A 17,512-nucleotide genomic window follows, 5' to 3' on the forward strand; every position below is an offset into this window, starting at 1 on the left:
CTTGTATACTATGTGGATGATGACGCTCATAAAGAATGGAGTGTGGTAGTCCATGTGAACCCTAGGGACATGTTTGAAATGGGTGAAGACATAGAACAATGTCAGTTTGAACTTTCTTCCCAACCTATTCTGACTGGGTTGTCTGAGTTTGACATCGAAGATTTGTCATTGAGACGGGACGACGATTTAGAAGAACCAACCATTGATGCCATCGATAATTACGAAGAGGCTGCCTATGTATAGATGTATTTAGATACTAATTAGGACATGTGCACTATTATTCTGTGTATAGTCCTGTTGAGGGCTATAAACTTGCATAATTATTAATTAGCAATTAGCATATAATAGACATTGGAACATGGAAACACTTAGTGTATATTGCTCATTAGTTACAATTGTTCCACTTAGAGAATCTGATTTTATTAACATATTTTTTCTTCAAGTTATTTAATTTAGTAATATGTTAGTATATTGTAATTGACATTATATATTGACTGACATGATCCGACATACCAGAAAAATTGGAAGATAGGGACCTCTTTCTTTATGCCTCTAGCATATTGTTTTGCAAGGCGATAGAAGAGGCCTTCCCATTCTCTTTGCAGGAGCACGCAACAACATTTGGAAAAGACCTGTGGTTCAACACGTTGCTAATTCAGTCATGGCTGGATACATTCTCAGCACACAGGCACATAGGTAATGCTATTACTATTGCGCATGGAGATATTAGGATGATACGTTGTCATATATCTTCTCGTAAAAAGGGTGTTTTACTATATTTCAACCTGCCATAGTCAATCCAGATGTTATATTGTATGTAATTAAAAGGCACTTTCGAAAAGCCTTACATATTTGAAACCTTAAACATTGCAGGGATTGCTTCAATTCGCAACAAAGTACCGCAAGAAATTTGGCTTCGAGTTCGTAACTTGCACGAACCTGTTTCTTTTGCAATAAATACTGGAGGAGATGCAGGTAAATTTTGGATTTTTTGTGATTTGTTTAGCCATGAGTGGGGTACAATTGTTTAACTCAATTGTGATATAGCCAGTTGCTAACTTTTCTTTTGTGAAATGAGGTACTGAACGAGTAAGTAAATAAATATATGTATGTTCCTAGAGTAAATGATGAGTAATTGACTCTCAAATATGAGCAGGCCCGAGCTCATGTTATAGTAAATTGTTATTTAGTCCAGCAAGATTATAGCAATTTAAGTTAATATACCTCAAGTCTTTCCCTTTTCCTCCTAGTTTGTTTTTTTTCTTTTTACTTTCTAAGGAGATAAATTGGAAGAAGAAAGTTGAAAAGCAAGATCTGGATGGGGATGTAATTTAGGTCCCTCTTGGCAGTAATTGATTTAATTTTATAGGGACCCAATTAAAAAAAAATTGATGCAGGGACCCAAATAAAAAGAAAAAAAAGTGTAGAGATCCAATTAAAAAAAAATTGGTGCAATGACTCAATTAAAAGAAAAAAAAAGTACAGAGACCTAATTAAAAATTTCACAAAATTATAGAAACCAACAGAATAATTAAACCTAAAAAATATTTTAAATAATGCTAAACATAAATAAATATAATATATAAATTTATTATATAATAAAATAGAAAGAATATACATTTAATGATTTAGTATATAAACGGTAAGAATGATATATTATTAAAATTATGATGCGTGCATTAATGTTTTGAATCGATTAATAAAATGAAAATATATTATTACATTATTTAAAAAAGATAATATTCTATTTTATTACTAATTACATGCATTAAATATGATTTATATAAATTGTACTACAATCATACATTATTTTTTAAAAATTAGAAAATTAAACAAGTATAATCACCCGTACCATGCATGTGAGAAGATTGAAATTATAATTTTAAATTATTTTTTTGAAATTAATTTAAATTATAATAATTTGATTAATAAAAAAGTAACATATTATGCATTGTTTTTTTTTAATTCGGTGTTAATTGGATTAATTCTAAAATAATTATTAATCGGTTTTAATAATGTACTTTTTTCAATAAATCACACATGTATACTGAATGTAATCATAAATAATATAGTAATAATAGTTAAATCCACCAACAAATATATTAGCTATATTATCACACTATTAAACAAATTAAATATAAAGACTATTAACACTTATAAATTTATAAAATCGTACTTTCTTTGATTCGTGCGAGGGTTTACTTGTCAAATAAATTTAAAATATAAACAAAAAATATTTATAAGATGGACCTAGCATCACTTGAAAGAATCATGGAAAATAATCAACTTATCTTATCATCCATGAGAACCATTTCTACATAAGTCGTCTTGTTCTTGTCAAATTTGTATGGGACTTTCCATAACCTTATAATTCTTGCCTTTATTTTTCAAACTTTTTCATTACATAATCTACCGTACCATAGGTAATTAGTAGCCCTTAGGTATGAAAAATAATAAACAGAAGAAAATTTATGTCCGAGGTACGAATTTTTTAAATGATAAATTAAATAATTGTAACAATTCACTATTACTCCTTCTCTCTATATATATATACACTAATTATACACGGTAATAATTAGCAAATATCTTCAATGGAGATACTTACTACAGTTAGGTGAAATTTATTTCATTATATTTTATTAACCTTTATGATTAATTCAATAGAGATACTTACTCAATATATATGTTATCTACATTAATTATATGCCAATATTTTTAAAAAAGAGCTAAAAGAGGAGATATATAAATATATATAATATCATTGCTATATAGGAAGTAGGGCTGTCAAACGGGCTAGTCCGGTCCATTTAGGCCCAACCCATTAAGCCAGTGGGTTAAATGGGCTAGCCCGTTTAAGCCCACTTTATTCGCAGGCCAGAATTTTAATTTCTAGCCCGGATCGTTTATGGTCAATCTAATGGGTTAAACGGGCCAGCCCGTTTATCATTTAATTTTATTTTTTGAAAAATATTTTGACAAAAAATACCACTTTTAGGTCAAAAATCTTTAAAAATAATATTTTTTTAGCTGATAGGTCTGATTTTCAGGTCGAATCGAGAAAAATATCAACTAAAAGTACTGATTTTTTTGAAAAAAATGTAAAAAAAAAATAAACGGGCCACCCATTTAGCACACAGGCTAGCCCGAAATTTAAACGGGTTTAATTTTAGAGGTAAAGTCCGTCCATTTAAATGGGTAAACGGATTGATCCGATGAGTTTAGCCAATTTTGACGGTTCTAATAGGAGGCATACATAAATTGATACATTTTTTTTATTATATTATACAACTTAAAATTGTAGTATCAAGTTATTATTAATTCTAGATACTTGCTATAATTATATCAAATTTAATTATGACTCTAAATAAATAAAATATATAACATTCAATATTATTTTTTTCTTTTTACATTCAATATTTACTGTAAATATAAAAAATAAGATAATTAATGAAAAAATATGAACAGAAAATAAAATATATTAATTAAAATTCAATTTGTTATCTAATTAATCTTGTGTCCATACAATAAAACTTTATGAAAATGTTATGAATCACAAACTTTTTTTATTCTACATAAAAATACACTATACGAAACTTTTAGTCGTACAAAAATAATTATAAGAATTAATTATTGATGTTGATATTAATCACAATTAATTATTGATATCCTATTTTTTTTAAATATATTTTACCTTTTTTAAAATATAATGCATGTACCATGTAGACCTTTTATTATTATTATTATTATTATTATTATTATTATTATTATTATTATTATTATTATTATTATCCACTAATTGATATCAAATTAAATAGGTCACTATTAATATGTGCATCAACTATCTTCTAATAAAATTATTATACTTAAATGCAGATTAGAACTATATCAATTGATATAATTAGAATGATTAAAAATATCGATAATTGATACGTAGTTTAATAACGCATTGAATATTGATTATAATTAATTAATTTATATAAATTATAATAAATTGTGAGATTTGAATGGCTAATCAAATTAATTAATTGATATAATTAATTAATTATAATTGATTTGCTTTGACGAATTAAATGAAATAGATTTGGAAACACCTCAAGAGCATGCCACATCAGTTCCATTATTAAATACAAAAATTCTATTTTTATATAATAGAATATAATAGAATAGATAGATAATAAAGATATTTTCTTAAATTAGTGTAATTATACATTATTCATTAAATATTTATTATAATATTGTAATATAATTATAATAAAAATATTTTTATAAAATAAATTTATTTAGAGAAATATAAATTGGTTATTAATGGCCGGTGCCATTATCATATAATTATCATATTATATTATTATTATCATTATTATTATTATCAATATAATTAAAATGATCAAAAATATTTTCGATTGATAATTGATAAGTAGTTTAATAATGTATTAAATATTGATTTCATATAACTATAATAAATATATTTTCTTAAATTAGTATAATTATGTATTATTGCTTAAATGCTAATTATAGTATAATTATAATAAAGATATTTTTATAAAATAAACTTAGAAGAGAAAATAGTGTATTAATTTTGGCGGGAAAATAGATTCACGAGGAATCGACACCTCACTTTCATTAGTTGGAAGAAAACCCAATTTTAGTATATTAAGTATATATATAATTACAAACGGTATGAATTTTTAATGCAGATACTAATTGCTATTAATAGAAAAAAATTATATAAATAGAAATTATTCAATCAATTTCGTATGACAAAACAATGGTTAACAAAAAGTATGGAATCTTTTTTTGACATACGTATTATGCCATACGTATAAATTATACGGGTTATTTTATAACTTCATATATATATGAATAACAAAGCAGTTTAATATTATATTTTATCTATATTAATTATATGTCAAAATTCTGAAAAAAGAGATAAAAGTGGAGATATATAAATATGTATAATATTATTGTTATATATGAAGCAGTTTTATATTACTATAATTATAGAGACTTACTATAATTATATCAAATTTAATTATGACTGTAAATAAATAAAATAGAAAACAATCAATACTAATTTTTTTCTTTTTATAGTCAAAATTTACTGTAAATATTAAAAATAAAATCACTAATGATTAAAAATTTGAGTAGAAAATAAAACTCCATAAGCTAAATTCAATTTGTTAACTAATGAATTTGATGTCCATATAATAATAATAATAATAATAATAATAATATTATTATTATTATTATTATTATTATTATTATTATATATTGACTAAAACTGTGAATACATACTAATAAAATTATTACATACGAATGAGAATTAGAATTTTACCAATTATATAAATTCAAAATTATTATTATTATTATTGAATAATGATGATAATTCATGTGATAATGAATATTACCTAAAAAATATCTAAAATTAAATAATATTCAACAGTAATTATGTAACAATTAGAATTCAAAAATTACTGTATATGAAGTCACGTGAATGATTATTATAATTGATATAATAATTGCTATAATTGCTACATATTCTCAATTTTATAGGTGGTATTAATTTAACTATATCAATTATATTCAAATTAGTAGTCAATTATTTTTATGAAAATTCTTGCTATAATCAGGTTATACTTATGAGATTATCTTGTATTAATCGTTATAATTAATTTAATAAAGATATTTATTAAGTATAAATGTTATCTATATTAATTATATGCCAATATATATTTGTAAGAATGAGTTTAAAAAAGTGATATATAAATATATATAATATTATTGTTATATAAAAGTTAGATTTAAATAATATATTAAATATTGATTTGATATCATTATAATAAAAATATTTTTCTAAAATAATATAATCATACATTATTCATGAGCTAATTATAATGCAATTAAATATATAATAATATTCTATATCACTTATTTACCGTCATGATTTGATTTGATTGTTTTCTAATTTATTTACTTACATAAATGATTAAAATATATAACATAACTATCGTAATTATTATAATTTTATGATATAATTATAATTAACATATTTTATCATAATTAAATATTGATTTGATATAATTATAATGAAAATTTTTTTCTAAAATAATATAATCATATATTATTTATGAGACAATTATAATGTAATTAAAGATATTATTATATCATAATGTCTACTTACTATATTAATATAATATCAAAAGATACATGTTTCATTATTTTTTATAGATAAAATCGGTTTTTATTGGCAACTAAATTGTGCTTAGGACAACGAAAAACTATATATTTAGGTAGAGTTTTTTTTTGTCAAATATAATGAAAATACCAATAAAAAAATAAAGAATAAAAATAAACTTAAATAATATACTTGACACCACTTTATTTTATTAATTATTAAATTATTTAAAAATAGTACATCCACGAAAAATAATCATAATATATAAATTGAGGCAATAATTTAAAATTATCTAATTATAATTTAATCAAATACTAATATTAAAACCAAAATTACTTAAATAATATTGAATCTATTCTAGTCTTTAGTCACGTATAGTATAAAGTCATTCTCGTAACGACAACCAACTGAAATAATATCGTAAGTATCAACATTTAAAATTCGTACAAATTTAAAATTAATAGTACATCAACAGAGTTAAAAGCACAACGAAAAGGATGATAAAAGTATTGAGAGTTTGGGACATTTATTTTGCAGCTCACAATAAAAATCTGAGGACACTTGCTGCAATAAGAGCAATTAAAAAAAAAGAAAAACAAAATCTGAATTTAAACCAAATTGACCAATTTAGGATGGTGAATCTAATGAGAAATTATGCAACCGAATAATTATAATAATTTGATAAAAAAGGAGGATGAGTAAATTATAAATGTTAGATAATTAAAATTATTGATAAGTAGTTTAATAACGATCTACTTAATTTTAATTATTTTAATTATAAAAATAAATTACAAATGTAAGATAATTAAAATTATTGATAAGTAGTTTAATAATGCATTAATAATTAAAATATCACAACTGATATTACAATTTTAATCGAATAATTAAAATTATAATAATTTACTCATCCTCCTTTAACCACATTCCATTAGGTTGGTCATAATAGGTGAGTAGATCCAACAATCATTCGGTAAAGTAGAAATTATTGCCCCTTCTTTGAACGCTTACATCCATGTAGTTGGAATCTAAATCAGTGAAGACAACTCGATGAGGTATTTTATAGATGTGATGCATTGTAAACGATTGTGGTAAAAGACAATTGAATTGGAACATTAGACGATAAGAACAACTTAGAGTAACAACAATTAATAAATTATTAAAAGAATAATAAATAGAATGAGTATATGAAAAATATTATAAAAAATTATAAATTGTACCTTAAAAGGATCAACTTCAATAAAAAATGAAGAATACATTCTTATTCTATGAAGTAGTAAAAAAAATACTAAATATAAAATTATGAGCTGACTCTCAAATTTAGATGTATGTACGATAGAAAAACACTATTTATAGACCTTAGTAAAACAAAAATAAATAGGTAAATTAATTACTATTAAGGCAATTTGTTATTATGTACAGTAATTATGCATTATAATTGATAAGTAGTTTAATAGTGCATTAAATATTGATTTGATATAATTATAATGAAGATATGTTCTTAAATTAGTATAATTATATATTATTTATTAAATATTAAATATAATATAATAATATAATTATAATAAATAATTTAGAATAGATGAAAAATTTTATTCATTTTGGAGGGAAAACAGACTCACGAGAAAGTGACACGTCACCCTTATTAGCTGGAGGAAAACCCAGTTTTAGTATATTAAGTAGATTATTATATCATTAATTAATTATTAATTATTATATAATAATTGCGATGACTACTAGGTTATGTTCTAACATTTATTTTAATATATTGTTAAATAAAGTATTATCTAAAGTTTTTTACAAATAATTTTTTTACTTTCTTTATAGATTTGATCTTATTAGGAATGTTAAGATAGGGTTCGAGTATATAGTTTGAAAACTTAAAGTTAGAGTACTTCAATTGCGAAGTGTAAAACAATTCAAAATGTAGACACAGAAAAGCTCTAATCAAAATGGTTCAAATTGATTAAGAAGTAATTGTAATTTTTATATTAATAATAAACTAATTATATATTTTATACAATTCTTAATTAATTTTTTCTTTTGATATTATTTTATAAGGCACAATTAAGAAAGAGTTTATGATATGATCAACCTTGGTGTCAATCAAAATAAAATTAGGTTTAAACCAACTTAGCATGAATATAGAATTTACTAGGCATAAAGAGCTTTACTAGTTGTTGAGAGGGAGAGGTTTTTTATATTATAATTCTCTTATTGTTCTAGATGAGTATACTTCATTCATTCTTTGCATCAATTCCATTTGTTTCTGTTCTAAAAATTAGCTTTCTTGTTCTTCAAGCAATCGATATTTTCATTTCTCTTTATAGTATAGCCTTCGATTCATGATTGATCTATGGCATCTTCAACTAATGATCGCCATCCTCAGCAAACATGGAACTAAACTCGAATAATAGTAACATTAACAATTTGACATCAACACAATTTATTTCTCAAAGGTGATTCAATTCGATTCTAGACAAACTAGGAGAGACTAATAGAAAAACATGGGAGCAACAAGCTTTTGCAACCACAAGAGGACATCATTTACAAGATCATTTGTAAAAGGAGAAAATTCCATAACAGTTTGAACATAAAACAAATTAAAGAGCAAGTATTGAATCTGATCAATGCACTCAATGGATTCAGGATGATCAAAATCTAATATCATGGTTGCCAGCTTTGATGAATTCTTTCTTCAAGCCAAAAATGGTGAGGTACATCTACAACAATCAAATTTGGAAGAAGATAAAAGTTTATTTTCAAGAATCAACAAAATTCAAAATTAAACCATTGAAGAATCAGCTAAAAGGAATCAAGAAATAAAGACTCACATCAGATTACATTTTCAAGAACAAAACCATTATAGACTCTTTAGCAGCTCTTGGGAAACCTCTCAAAATTAAAAAATAGATACAAGCCATCCTAGAAGGAAGTCTATCAAATGCTCATGCTAACAATCAAGTTGAAACCAAAGTCATTCACACTATGTGAAGTTGAAACTCTTCTGTTAACTCATGAAAATATGTTGGAGAAGTTCAGAAAAATAAAAATTGCAATGGTTTAGGCCTATCTTGCTTAGTCTTTATACCTTACAATTCCAAATTTCAATAGAGGGCATAAAGGAGGAAGAAATGGTAGTAGATTTCAAAGAGGTGGCAGATCTTTCTACCAATCTCTAAGACCCCAATGCTAAGTATGTGAAAAAATTAGCCAGATTGCTTGGAACTATTTTCACATATTCAACAAAGAAATACCACCACCTCTCAACCTCAACAATCAAGATTTGAAACTTCTGACACAAATTCATCTTCTTCTGGTACACAAGGCAATCCTACATCAACTACTCTACCACCACCAGCACCATCCTTCTAGAATCCATCAGCATATGTAGTCGTGTCTTCATCTATCACAGACCCCTCATGATATCCAGATTTAAGTGCATCATACCACTAACACCTAATCCATCAAATTTGTTGTCTGGATCAAAGTACAATGGTTCTGATCAGGTGCAAATTGAAAACGGAACAAGTATCCCTATTGCACATGTTGGTAATTTTGTTTTATACTTTATTCACTCTTAAAGATGATTCACTACAAAAACTAATACACAAACCAGAAATAACAAAGAATTTAAATAGTGTTAGTAAATTTACAGAATATAATAAGGTCTATTTTCAATTTCATGCCACTTATTGTGTTGTAAAATGTGAATTCATTCAAAAGTTTCTTTCGCACTACAAAAAAACCACAATTTTGCTACGCTTTTGAAGCATGGCGAAAAGTTGAAAAAAGCATAGCAATAGCTTTTTTGTCACACTTTTTGAGCTATCGGCACGCTTTTGAAAGAATCACATCTGCAAGCGTGCCGGTTTCTCTACCGCCACCCTTTTCTTGATATATTGGCACAGTTTTTTGCCACACTTTTATCTATTGCCTTGTTTAAAAGCGTAGTCGTATGTATATCCTTTAGCCACGATTTTAAAGCGTGCCAATAGTGGAAGATATGGCTATGCATTTGAAGCGTGCAAATAGTGAAAGATATGGCTACACTTTTGAAGTGTGCCAATAGTCGAAGATACATAGACCTATTACTATGCTTTTAAAGCGTGGCTATATCATTATCAAATTCAAAAAAAATTTGGTACGTGCTTTTACATGTACTCTAATGTACTCAAAAAATAATAAAAATTATTGACAAAAATTTGTGAATGTCATTTATAAAAAATTAATCAATGAAAATTAGTATTACATTAGTAAAATTCAAACCAAATTAGCCATATCAATCTCTTATAACCAAAATAGTTATAAAATGCATTGGGATAAAAAATATCAATCTCTCCCTCTTTGTTGTAGCTTCATGTTGCTTCTTCTCATGACTTAACTGGATTTTGCGAGTCCTTACTCTTGCCTAAACTTGAACCAATGCTTGCATTCACTGCATTGTCATCTACGCATGCTTCCTCACATTATGTCCTCTCACAAGTTCTTGCAGCCTCAAATTTGTGAATATCTATGTTCCTCAATCAACAATTGATCAAAAGTTTCCTTTGTATTATTTGCATTGTTCTTCCTTTCATTTGCGTTATTAGAGAGGCTGGGACACTCAGCTTAAAAAACTATACAGTTAGTTTTAAAACAATATAATATTTGCTTCACTAATATTAATAAAATAGATGTGGACTTTACGATTAGAGTTTGTGAAAACTATGCAAAGGCAAACATGCATAAAATGTCATTTATTAGTTCAATTACCATTTATAGCTTATTTTCTCTTATGTGTGGGGCCTGCACCACTAATTTCACACATGGGATATACTTATTATCTTACATAAATAAATACTAGATTTATATTACTAATCTTCTTAAAGATCTAAAAGTTTTATAGTTAAAACTTGTAGTAGCAGTGAGAACTATAAATTCCCTGGTTAGCCCAAATCGTGGTCCTAGTAGTAAGTCCAATTTAGGTAGTGAATCGTCAGTCAGCGAGGGTGGTCCCGTAACTCACAAGTTTTGACCATAAAATGGCTAGATTATTGAGAATAATGAGTAACTTAAATCTAGGAAAAAATAATTCTTTAATAGTAAAAATTGATAATAATGAAACATCAAGTTTTGGAGCTAAAAACAAATTAAAAACAGTGAAATTAGAGCAAAGTTCCCATAATTGGAGTATACCTATAGTAGAAAAAATTAATTGTATAAGAAAAGATCCTTCTGAGAAGGAAAAGATTATGAAATTCACATGTTAGAATATAGTTATCCTACAACAAGTAATAATAAGACAATTACTGTCTTAGAAGAATATAGATTAAAAGAAAATAATAATCAAGGATATAATTTTATTCATATAGAATTAATACAAGTAGCGGTAAAATCTAATTTTAGAATAGGAATAAATGTTCTAATATTGATGTTGTTAAGAGATATGAGATTTCCACAATTTAGTAATTCTCTAATAGGAGTTTTAGAAAACAATTGTCATGATGGACCTATTTTCTTTAATTGTTATCCAAATTATGCTATGAATTTAAAAAATGAATATACTTGGCAAGCTTTAAAATTACATGTTCAGTCAGATAAAAAAATTATAAATGAAAAAATTATAAATTACTAAGGTTTATTATAACATTAGAGAGTTAAGACAGTCGTCAAAAGAAGAAACGATAATTATGCATGTGAATCTCAAAAGATCTAATATACAAACACCAAGAAAATTAAGACATGAATTGTTAAAAAAGATGCCTGAAGAATGGGTAATTTCTGATATAATTGAAGAACCACAAATAGAAAATACTAAATTAAGAAAAATAATAAAAGAAGGAACACATATTAGAATAAAAATGAATAGATCATAATCTTTGAGAATTCCTAATATTAGAGAAACTATTAATCATAGGGATTCTGTAGATAACTCATCTTTAGAAAATATAGATAATATTGAAGGAATTAATAATACAAGGCCTCATATAACCACTCTGATATATGAAACAGATTCAAATTATTCTCCAATTAGATCGCAAATATTATGAGAAATTATAAAAGAAGAACCATTTGATATTGATAAAAGATAGGTAAGGAAAGATTTTAATGCTGATTATAATAAAATATTAAGAGATTGGTATTTTAAAAATCAATCTGAAAAAGAAGTTATTAAAATCAAAAAATTATATTATGATTATATGAAGGAAAATAGGATTAATCTTTAATTTTTTGACTGGTACGTTAATCATTATTTTAAAAATAATAAGAAATTATGTCCATTAATAAAAACAATTGCTGTATGGAAAACTAGTTCCGAAATAATAATAGAATCTTAATATCTTCCTAAAAAAAACATTAAAATGCAAGTTGAAAAAGATTTAGAAGTAGAAGCTTTTTCTTATAAAGATAATAACACAGAAGGAAGTATGGAAAAAAGAGATATTAAAAAGTTACACCAACTACTAAATTTCACTAATACTATGTTAGATATAATGAAAATCTAATTAGGAAGAATGGAAAATAGGAAAAACCCATTACAATAGAAAAACCTATCGCTACAAGAAAAATCACTTTTAGCGGCTGTTTATTTTGCTTTTAACGGCAATAAAAATAGCCGCTAATACATTTACCGGCAATTAAACATTAGCCGTCTTATGCTTTGTCGCTAAAAGGTTTTAATGGCAATAAAATTTATCGGTAAAGACTTTTAAATGGCTGCAAAAAGTATGTAATTTTTAGCAGCCATTTTCTTGGTAATTTATATGGCCACCAAAAGTAATTCTAAAATTGCAATGTTATTCAACTTTAGTGGCCATTACTATTGCTGTCAAAACCCATTTACTGGCAATTTATATAGCCAATAAAAATAATTCTAAAATTGTAATGTTATTCACTTTTACCAGCCATTACTATTGCCGCTAAAATCTTAAGACTTTTTTTAATTATATTATACTTATTTTCTTAGAAGCAACGAACTACCTTTTTTTTTTAGAATCTCAATTATTTTTTGTTAATAATTATTATTGTTGCGCATAATATAAATATATTGAAATTAATTACTACAAAATAAGATATTTCATTAAACTCAAAATATTTGATACACAAATTTCTCTTGAAAAGTAATAAACCATGTTACAAATCTAAACAAAAAAAAATACTACAAGCCTATAAACTCAAAATGAGCTTTTTGCAAGGTTCCTATGTCCCTTTCTATATGAACGGTAAGATCCATCATCATTTCCTGATGCTTATATTTCCCTCCACATTTCATGCATTTTATCTACAAAGTATGAGGTGCATGTTTACTCTCCATGTTATTTGAATTAATAGATATTAAAATGACAGGATGCAAAAGCATAGCAATACTGTAGTATAGCATTGGCATAACAACTGCAAAATAAATAAACAAAAAACCTCTTTGAACTAATTATCTTATCGAATGTTTCTAGTAAACAAATCATTTCAAATTACCTGTTCCCACAATTTATAGGGCCATGTCTAGTTTGAATTACAACAATAGTCTGTCCTAGAAGAATCAGAGGAAAAAAACTAATACTACTCTGCTGATTGAAGAAATTGTCCACCTAATTGTTGGAGTGAATCTGGGTTATGGATTATGTCATTCAACATCAACATCTACATATCATGTACAAATGTTGCACAATCACTTAGATCTATGTGTACATTGAAGTCATCAAACATGCCTAGATAGAAAGTAGTTACCTTGCCCTTGTAACTGTGAAGCTTGAGGAATTCAAGAAGCAAATGCAAGCTCTCCTTGTCATGGAAGAGTTTTGTGAACAGGTGGTGTAACATCGCTTTACACCTTGGATGTTAAACAGAGGTGGCAAGGTGCTACAACCTTTAAAATAACAAATAAATACATATAATAGTCGAAAGAATGTACTATACTAGGAGCCTTGAAGAATGAGTAAAGCAAAAATTGCAAAATTAAAAGCGCAACACTCAGGAAAGAGATTACTTGCATACGAAGAAAACTAAGGTTCATAAACATATATATGAAAGCAAGAGTAGAAGGTCAAGAGTACAAAATGTCAAGCTCCGAACTCAGCCTGCGAAGCTAAGGCTAGCCAGACAATAGTCATATATATGTACATATAAGGAACCATAATCTAAAATACATACAAGAGGCCCTAGTTCTCCAAAAACCTCTATGAGGTGCATAAGTAGAACATATATATATATATATATATATATATATATATGTGGAAAACATAACAAAAGTATAATCCCAAAAAGCCCACTTCACTGCGGAGAACTCCAGATGCCTACTGTGGTGAATCTCGACCTGCATCTGAAAAATAACATAGTATGGGATGAGAACCAGAGGTTCTTAGCATGGTAAAGGTGCCGCTCACATAAGATATAAGGCCCTAGGAATGCCAGAGGCAATCCTAGAATGCCGACACGCAGATTATAAAACTTAAGGAACTAAAATAGAAACCATGAATCAGGGTGGTTCTCTAAGGCTTTCTAAACTAAACCAATTCCTCAAATCCAACTAAAACTAAGCTAGAGCCCTAACTCTCTCTGTCTTTCTTCTGTTCCTCCATCTCTGGTGAAGTTGCAAAGACAAACAAACAGACAATGGCAAACATAGGTAGGATACAAGTAATACAGATAGCAAATAGAACAAATAGCATATTATAATCACTTAGGCAATCCCAATTAATGCACAAGCAAGCTATTCAAATAATATGCATATGATACATGCCTGTTCTATGGCTGATGAGTCTCATCCGTCGGTTATCAAGCCAACCTGACAAGTCCCGCTGCTATACCCTGGACTGTCCCTCGACGTGCATCCCCAAGAGTCTATGCATAGCTTTTTCTCATATATATAAAATTACTCAACAGGCGTTAAGCTTCTCGGGAATTTATACTTGCCGGGTCATCCTTACGTCATAGGTTCAACAGAGTATCAAGTTTCAACCTGGAACACGTGGTGGCAAGCCACAGTACTTTACCCAGAAAAACTGTATCTCAGATAATCATTTCACATTCATTCATTAACATTTCATAATCATTCATATGGCCATATCATTACTCATTCATCATATAATTGCATTTTTATACATAACTCATCATAACCCGGAGCAAGTGGGGTGAAACCACAATCCTTGCGTCTACCCGGGGAGCCTCTATACTAACCAACCTGGAGCAAGTAGGGCAAATCCACAACCCTTGAATCTACCCACGAGGTACATTCTTATATGCCTAGGAGGAACAAAGGAGGGGATCTTAACTGATAAACCCCAATTTTGTGGCTTATTTTGTTTTAAATTCAGGAAATTTTATCAACTTATCTCACATTAATTCAATGAAATAGCACGATTTTGTGAATTTCTCCTAATTCGTGCTTAAGGGTAAAAACATGCTTTTTAGGCCTTTATATCGCTAATTTTAATTCACTTTAATTCCATTCGATGCCTTGATATGTTTGTTAAGTGATTTCAGTATTAGAAGGCAAAGATTGGGTTGAAGGAATAAAGAAAAAGCATGCAAAAATGGAGAATTCATGAAGAAATGAGGATTTGTTGAACTCAAGGCCACGCGCACGCATCACCCATGCGCATGTGTGAGAAGGAGATCTACCAGTGACGTGCAAGCGTGAAAGAGAAAATTGCCAGTGATGCATACGCGTGACCCATGCATACGTGTGACAAGCAGCATGTGACCAACTTAAGGGCAATACACTGGGTGCGATTTCTGAGCAGAAGGAGGCCTAAATCCAAATCATTTCTGATGCTTTTGAACCCAAGGATCGCAAGGGAATGGGGAGGAAGTAGTCATAGTTTAGTTTTTACCATGTTTTAGGCTAGAATTCTAGAGAGAGAAGCTCTTTCTTCTCTCTAGAATTTAGGGTAGTTTAGGTCCCATTATCTTAGATCTAAGATTTTAATTTTTGTTCTTATTAATCCTCTTTACATTTTCTTGTTCTATTGCCTTAATATTCTTAGTTTCTCTTGTTAGTTTCTTTATTTTATTTATTTTAGCTTATGAACAATTGTTCGATCTTAATTTCCTTTTAATGCAATTTTATATTTCTATCTCTCTTGATGTTTACCTCAATTGCTATTGTTGATTTCTTGCTTTCGTTAGTTATAGCTTTTATTAATTCTTGCATTTTATGATGTTTACCTTTATTGCACTCTAGATATTTGATAAAATGCTATCACTAGTTATAGAGTAGTTTCATATACTCTTGGCCTAGGCTAAGCGAATTGAGTGACCTTGAGTCATTGAGTTTAATTGGATTGGTGATTTGGGTCCCTTGTGATCAATTTGGATGTGCATGCACAATATCCTACTTGAAGAAGGTGCTAAGCCCTCAAGACAACAACAAAGAAGGCTGAATCCAACCATGAATGAAGTGGTCCAAAAAGAAGTGTTGAAGTTGTGGCAAGCAGGGGTGATTTGCCCCATCTCAGATAGCCCTTGGGTGAGCCCTGTGCATGTAGTTCCTAAGAAAGGAGGGGTCACTGTTGTACCAAATAAGAAGAATGAATTGAATACAGGAAGCTTAATGAAGCCACCAGGAAGGATCACTTCCCCTTACCATTCATGGATCAGATGCTTGAAAGATTGGCCGGACATGAATACTATTGCTTCCTAGACAGTTATTCGGGTTACAACCAAATAGTTGTAGACCCCAAGGACCAGGAGAAAACTTTATTTACTTGTCCATATGGTGTTTTTGCTTATAGGAGAATGCCCTTTGGATTGTGCAATGCACCTGCAACATTCCAAAGGTTCATGCTCTCCATCTTCTCAGACATGATTGAGAAGTTCATAGAAGTGTTTATGGATGGCTTCTCTGTGTTTGGGGATTCATATTATGAGTGCCTATGTCATCTTGCCATGGTGTTAAGGAGATGCCAAGAAACCAACCTGGTTTTAAACTGAGAAAAATGCCACTTTATGGTGACTGAAGGGGTGGTTCTTGGTCATAAGATATCTAAAAGTGGCATAGAAGTGGACAGGGAAAAGGTGGAAGTAATTGAGAAGTTGCCTCCACCTTGCAATATCAAGGCAATCAGAAGCTTTTTGGGACATGCTGGTTTCTATAGGAGGTTTATTAAAGATTTCTCAAAGATTGCGAAACCCCTTAGCAACCTACTTATCTCAAATACCCCCTTTGTTTTTGATAGAGAGTGCATGTTAGCCTTTGATGAACTTAAAAACAAACTTTCCTCTGCACCTATTATAGCACCACCTAGCTGGGACTTACCCTTTAAACTGATGTGTGATGCATCTGACTTTGCTATTGGTGCTGTTCTAGGACAAAGGAAAGACAAGCCAGTGCATGTTATTTACTATGTTAGCAAGGTTCTTAAT

The sequence above is a fragment of the Arachis hypogaea genome, chromosome 9 (genome assembly GCF_003086295.3).
Source record: "Arachis hypogaea cultivar Tifrunner chromosome 9, arahy.Tifrunner.gnm2.J5K5, whole genome shotgun sequence".
Taxonomy (NCBI): Eukaryota; Viridiplantae; Streptophyta; class Magnoliopsida; order Fabales; family Fabaceae; genus Arachis; species Arachis hypogaea.